The following is a 7,727-nucleotide window of genomic DNA, read 5'->3' on the forward strand; positions in this document are numbered from 1 at the left end:
TTGATATTCTGATGACCATATAAATTTTGTTTTATATTAAGTTCTGATTCGTTTTCAGCACTTACTTATCTAATTTATCTTGGTCATTTTCATGTGATTTATTTTCAGAATATTAATGATGCAGTGAAAAATAATTCAATCAGTGATAACGGTTTAAATTTTGAATTAAAACTGTTTCTCTTGATAAATCGAACGGTTTTTCCTTGAAACTAGGCAAATGGGTAAGTAATGATTCCTGTTTTCTCGAGCCCAATAACTGTCCGTTATTACTGCATGTCTGACAGGTGTCCAACGGTAACATTTTTGTTCAGAGTATAAGTACAACAGAGAGAGGATTTCTTTAATATTTTATTTCCTTCATATTTTTTTTCTCTTTACTTACTTTTACTCTCATTCTTCTCACGTTGGTTTTTCATACAGCCATCTTATCAAACACCTAACAGCCATTTTTGAATCTCAATTTTTCACATGGCACCTAAGGATTTAATCATTGATGGAGCTAAGTTTGTTCCAAACAACTATGCTGCAATTCTTGATCATGCTGAAGCTCCATCTGAATTGCATTTTGTGCAAGATCTTCTTGCACACAGTGAGATTGGGTACGCATTAACACAACCTGAAGTCTTTTCGAGTCATCAAGTTCTGACGTTTTGGCGGACTGGGCACTTTGATGATGGTGGTAAACATGGCACTCCCAGTATTGTTTTTGAAGTGGGTGATTCATCTTTTGTAGTCACTCCTGGTACAATACGTAAAGCTCTACATCTCCCAGAAAATTGTACTTTTTCAACTCCAGAGGAATCAGCACTTCAGGAGTTAATGGCTGATTTGGGATATGAAAAGAGTTTGGCAAAGCTTGGGCAGTTAAAAAGGGCTAATATCAGAAGAGAATGGAGTTTCTTCTTTGACTGCATCACCAAAGCTTTTGGGAACAAATGTTCGAATTTTGATGCTATTCCAATTCTGAGTTAGCACATAGGGTATGCTATTATCCATCAAACTCATTTTGATTTTGCAACTGGAATAATTGGTTCTATTGGGGATAGGATGACAGAGGATAGAAATGTTGTCTATTTTGCTAGATTCTGTCAACTAATATATACTTTTTGTACTGATGAACCTCAATTAGTCAGTTCCTCAACCCCACCTTTTAGAGTTGCAAAACGATATTTTAATGATCTGGTAAATGCTGATACTAAGAAAATAGTGGTTAGACCTTTACAGATTCCTCAGTCTGTAAAACAGATCCTAGTAAATGCTGATCCCGATACTTATAGATCTGTTTACTCTGATGTCCAACCAACCACAAACACCCAAAAACCATCATCCTCAGCACCTACCACTCATACTACTCAACCTACCCTCAGGACTTATCTCAAATCCTATCTCTCTACTTCACAGACTGTTCAACCCTCATCCTCCAAGCCAAAGAGGACAAAAACTATTCCTCAAACACCTCAAAAGAGCAGGAGGACTGTACTGAGAGATGAATCTGATACTGAGGAACAGGTTCCTTCTTCAGAACCTGTTGTAGGTGAAGCTGAGAAAGTGACTTCTCAGAAGGATTCTGGAATTGGGGGACCTAGGCTTCTCAAACGGCTTAGAAGAATGACAGTTCCTGAAACTCCCAAGGAATCCAAATCAACAATGAGATACAAGAAACAGAGGGCAAAAAGGCCAGTTTCAGATGATGAAGAGGAAGCAGCTAAGGAAGGGGATCAGGAATCTCTGATCTCACAAGACAAGGAATTTGCTCCAGTCACTTCTTCTCCATCAACTCCATCTCAGGAAGCAGTTTCTGAAAAGGCTAACACACCTTCTGTGTCTTCTGTTGATCCAGGCACAAGTGCTGATATTGATGTTCAAAACTTGGTTGTGCCTGCAGTAATTCTCTTAGAAGCTCCACCAATAAATATTCCTTCCACAACACCTGTTACTGATGCTGTTCAAACTCCAGAGTTATCAACAACACCTTCTCTGCATCAAGATGCTGATGATCAGAATTTAGGTGAGCATCAGGATATGGCTGTTGATCAGAACTTAGAACAAGATCAGCAATTAGAGGATGCTGAAGCCTCCATTGCTACTCACACTGTTGTCTTATCAGCAGATACTGATTCTTTAAGTTCTGATACTGCACATGCTGGAGATACTGGTGATGCTGCTCCAACTGTAGATGCTGATGAAGCAGGTCCTTCAGGACTTACTTCTCAACAGACTCTTCCTAAGTCTAAACTGGTTAAGAAGTTTGTTACCGGAGAAGCACCAGTACCTTGGAGTGAAACTCGTGCAGGTCAGGAGTGGACTAAGGAATGGAACTCAGTTTTATATGTTCCAACTGACAAGCATCTTGCTGAGCACTTGACTAAAGCTGATGAAATATTAAATTCTGATGATTTCAAAACTCATCTTAGAGTCACTGCATTGAGTAATAAACATTTACAAGGTCTTCATTCAACTACTCATGTAGAGCTACACAAGATTCAGGAGAACTTTATCAAACAGGAACAAGTTTGGAAAATTGATAAGAAAAAGTTCTTCCAACCTACCATTGACAGGATTGCTTATATTGAGAAGACTCAAGATCATCAACAAGCTCAGATTGATGAAATTCTGAAAAATCAAGCTTCTCAGCAATCACAACTAACTGAAATCCAATCCTCAGTGGAATTGCTTCTCTCTCTTCTACTACCTGCTGATGCCAAAAAGGGGGAGAAAGTGATTAAGTCCAAATGCAAGACTGATAAGACACTGACAGGAAAGGATAATGAAAAAGATGATCAAGGAAGCTATGGAATGGGTAGAGGTCATAGTCAAGGTAGAGGATTCACATCAAGACAAGCTAGTCACAGGACAAGTTCTGATACTGGGAAAAGAATAAGTTCTGCTGCTGGTAAAAGGATAAGTTCTGATGAACTTCTAGATCTTGATGAGGAAATGTCAAGACAGTTATTTCTTCAGGAAAATCCAGGAATGGACTTGGAAAGTTTAAAGGAAGAAGAAGCCAGACTTAAATCAGAGAAAGTCACATCTAAATCTGAAGCTTCTGGTAAAAAGTCACTTCCAAAACTCAAAGGCATTGTGATCAAAGAAAGGACACATACTGAAGCAACATTGGCTAGATCACAACCACAGATAGATCCAAGATCCAAGGGTAAAGAAAAGGTTGGTGAACCTATCAAGGTTTATGTACCTCCTGAGAATGAAGAAATTACTAATGAAAAGGATGATCTTGCTCTGACTTCAAGAAAAGTTCTTAAAACAACCTCTGACATGGCTCAAGTTGTTCAGAGTCAAGAAATTGTAAGTTCTGATATTCAAAAGAAGCAAGTAACCTCTGACATAGCTCAAGTTAACTTGATATCAGAAGATAAATCAAAGACACTCCTACCAGGATTCACTAAAGCAAAACAGACTCAACCTTTGAAGACTACTGCAAGTGGTTTTGAAGCAAGAGTAGTTACTGGAAAGGAAGCAAGAGATAAAACTGGATTGGGAAGTGCTGATGAAAGAAGAGTACACAACACTACCAATGATCCAACTTCCTTGAGTGAACCAGGTATTGGAGCAACTCCTGAGAGATTGAATCTACTGGAATCTCTACAGATGGTTTACCATACCTACTTGAAAGAATACATCATGTTGTATTTCATGACAGATGGTAGGGTTTATCATATAAGACAAAATGCCATTCCATTGAAGTATTTTGAAGAATTGGAGCATATACTTTTCTTACTTCAAGTGGATGACAGAATAACAGGGACTACTGCAAACTACTTAAAAGAACAGATTCAGAGATAGAAAAGGCTTTATTTTGTTAAGTCTGACAGCACATATGTTCCAAAGTACAGAGATCACAATGGTGATATTATTGATATGAAGCCTAATACTGCACAGATCAGAACATATCTTGGTATTAAGGGACTTGAATTCAATCTGGAGTCTGACAAAGCTTATGTCATAAGACTAGATCAGGAGTTGAGAAAAGCAAAGATCAATGATCGCAGAGCTGCAATCTTTCAAACTGGTGAAGATACTGCAAAGCTTAAAGATGTCAAAAGGAGAATGATTGATGAACTCAGATATGCTGAGAAATGTTTGTTGAATAACTATCTCAGAACAACTCCTGACATCAGAGAGATCAGAAGATGATGAAGCCAAGTCGAAGATCTACAACTGCTAAAATTCTGATATTTATACAGACTGAAGTTGTTATCAGAAGTTGAAATTGGTAAAAGCTTTAAGGACTGTAAGTTATCTAGTCTAATTCTCATGCATTTGTACTTAATGTTTTTGACATCATCAAATATCTGTTAAACTTGTATATTATGCTAATTTACAAGTTGGGGGAGATTGTTAGATATATTTGATAATGTCATGGCTAATATAATTTATGTTTAGATTTCAGATCTTACTTAACAGGACAAATCAGTACTTAACTGTTGATCAGTACTTATACTGGAAGTCAGGACTTAAGGATATCAGTACTTATATTATCAGGAGATAATCATCAGAAGTTAGATATCAGAACTTAAGTGCTGAAGGATGATCAGAGAAGGACAGTAGCTGATTAAAGGAAAGAAGATCGAGATAAACATAAGAAGAGATATGCATGAAGAAGGAATTCCGTGAAGAATGGAATACTTGGAAGAAAAGATATCTGATTGATATATTTTAGGAAGCAGAATTATATTCCATATCAATTAGCGATTATCTTGTAACTGTGTAGTATATAAACACAGACATAGGGTTTACACTATAAGTGTTATCATATATTCGAGAAGATTATTCATTGTAACCCTAGCAGCTCTCGTGATATTTGTTCATCACTGAGAGGTAACAGTTTCATACTGTAACAGAGTTTATTGTTTCAATAAATTTTGTTTTCTGTTACTTAATATATTAAAGTTCGATTTGATTGTATTATACACTGTATTCACCCCCTCTACAGTGTGTGTGACCTAACACGTTAAAAAACTCGATAAGATCGAACCCATTAAACTGAAAAAAGCTCAAAAGCTTGATAAAATACTCGAAAACTCGTGAATAGCTCGATCTCGACTCATTATTTTATGGGTCCAGTTCGAACATAATTTTCAAACTCGATTTTTTTTAGACTCAATTCGATAAAAAAAAGCACAAACTCGAATTTAATAAGTACAAACTCCACTCGAATTACACCCCTACATACAACTTCATATATAAATAGTTAATAATCATATTAAAAACACATGTGAACTTAAAAATATCAACATTGGTCAACACGTCAACTAATTCGATGATTATATTCACAGGATCCAAACTCAAAACATTATCTTACTACAAAGATAACACAACTTACATAGAAATAAGATTTAACAAGTTCACAAGATATATTACTTGTAATAGTTGAGCATTTTTATTTGAAAATTTTCAAAAAAAATAAAACAAAACTTATAAACAATTCAATAATATATCCAAAATTTTAAGACTTGTCAGAAACAATGATGTAATAAATTTAGAATAATATAAAACATGAATTGCTCAAAACAATAAAAATCAGCTCCTTACCAAATTTCACTATAGATTTTTAAAATTAGTAAGATCTAAATGGGCATAAAAATACAATCCTAAGTTCACCCTCTCGAGATTATCTTTACAAATTGATAGTATACATGTTTTTCCGATATAATTTCAGTTTTATACAAAATTTTAAAATTAAGATATATTATAATATTTCTACAACAATATCATGTCGATATTGCAAAATTTGGCATATTCAAGTAAATAATTGGGAAAAATGTTAAAAGTGTTAGGTAACTAAACTATCTTTTCAGAGGTGTGAAGTCATTTGATTTTGATATAAAAGAAATAAATATGTTATGATGAAAAATATTAACAAAAAAAACTTAAATATAAGGATTTTAAAAATGAAGAAGATGATAAGAATGTGTACCTTATAATCTTAATTTTCATTATCGATTCACTATGCATTTTTAGTTATAAGGATAACCTATATCTTGTAAAGAAATGAACCTTAACCTTTTCCACTTGAATTTAGATTTCAAACAAATTTTAGTGCTAGTCCTATAAAAAATACACTCTCAAACTAACAAAATAATGAAGCAAGTCGTGCTGATAATGTGAGTTGTGCAAGACATACATGTATAATGACGAGACTAAGTTACATTAATAATCCTAAGATTTAGTTGTTTGATAATCAATTTTGTATTTTGTATTGTATTTCTTGAGTCTGTAAAAAGGTTAAAAGATTAGTCTGGAAGATTTTTCTGTGAACAGATTCAAGCTAATGAATAAATTCTGGAAGAAGATCAAGCCATGATCATGCCTTAGAGAAAAGAGTAGAAGCTTGGAGTTGAATAAAACCATTGTATGAAAAATGTTCTAAGTTAATATATCGACAAGTCATAGATCAAGTTATATCAAGAAGTCATTCGAGAAGTCCAGAATGACTTATCGAGAAGTCCAAAATGGCTTATAGAGAAGTCAGAGATATCGATAAGTCAAATGAAAATGTAGAGAACTGGAGATATCGACAAGTCATTTATGCATGTAGAGAACTCAGAGACACCGACAAGTCAAATGAATATGTGAAGAATCGGAGATATCGACAAGTCAATTTCTCATATAGAGAACTCAGAGATATCAACAAGTCAAAATGTGTATATAGAGATCTCAGAGATATTGACAAGTCACTTCTACATGTACAGATCTCAGACATTCAACAAGTCATTTCAAATGCAAGGATCTAAAGACCTCGACAAGTCGAGTATACCTATAGAGAACTCAGAGATCTCGATAAGTCATTAAACTTATCGAGATGTCACTTCTCTATAGAACAAACTGGAAATCTCGACATGCTTCTCAAATACTGAATACAGACAAGTTTAAGATTCAAGATTATCAGTCAATAAATAATTTATTCACTAGATTGAAAAGTCTACAAAGTAGCTGGAAGAATATAAAATCAAGGGCAAAGATTAACTAGACAAAGGATGGTCACAGACCTGCAAGATTCTGCACAAATTTGCTAAGTTAGAAATGGAAATAGAAAAAGGTTGCTTTAGAAAGGTGTTTAGTACATTTTAGTGGAAGTCTTGTAAACTCATGCTGCTAGTCTATAAAACATGCACTGGTCCTTAGTGCACAAGTAACAAAACAGATCTAAATTTTCTTGTATTCTCTCAAGATAGAAGCTGTGTTCTTATTTTCTTAAGAAACCAGGATGTGTAGCAAGACCAATTTAATCAATACAAATTAAGTGAGTTTTGAAAATGCTGTGTTTGCTGGTTATTTATGTAAACACAATATCTCTGTAAAATCTAAACTGCTTTGTTCACCTAAAATCCAAACAAGTTTATAAAAATCCAAGAAACACATTCACCCCCCTCCGTGTTGCATTCAATATCTAAAAAGTGGTATCAGAGAAAAATCTAAAAGTAAACAGATAAAGATCTTGGAAGAATGAGTGTACAAAAGATAAGCAGTATCAAGATACCAGCCTTTGATAAAATCAACTATACACTTTGGAAGAAAAAGATGATGTTCATAAGGATAGCCAATGCTATGTACATCCAGATTCTCAAGAATGGCCCTTTTATTCATATGGAAAGGATTGATGAATCTACTGATGGAGACATGGTCATTCCAGCTCATTTTTCCCTTAAGGACCCTTCAAAATACACGAATCCTGAAAAGGAAAAGGTTTCCCTGGATAGTGGCCTGCA

This window comes from Apium graveolens, chromosome 7 (assembly GCF_009905375.1).
Source record: "Apium graveolens cultivar Ventura chromosome 7, ASM990537v1, whole genome shotgun sequence".
NCBI lineage: Eukaryota > Viridiplantae > Streptophyta > Magnoliopsida > Apiales > Apiaceae > Apium > Apium graveolens.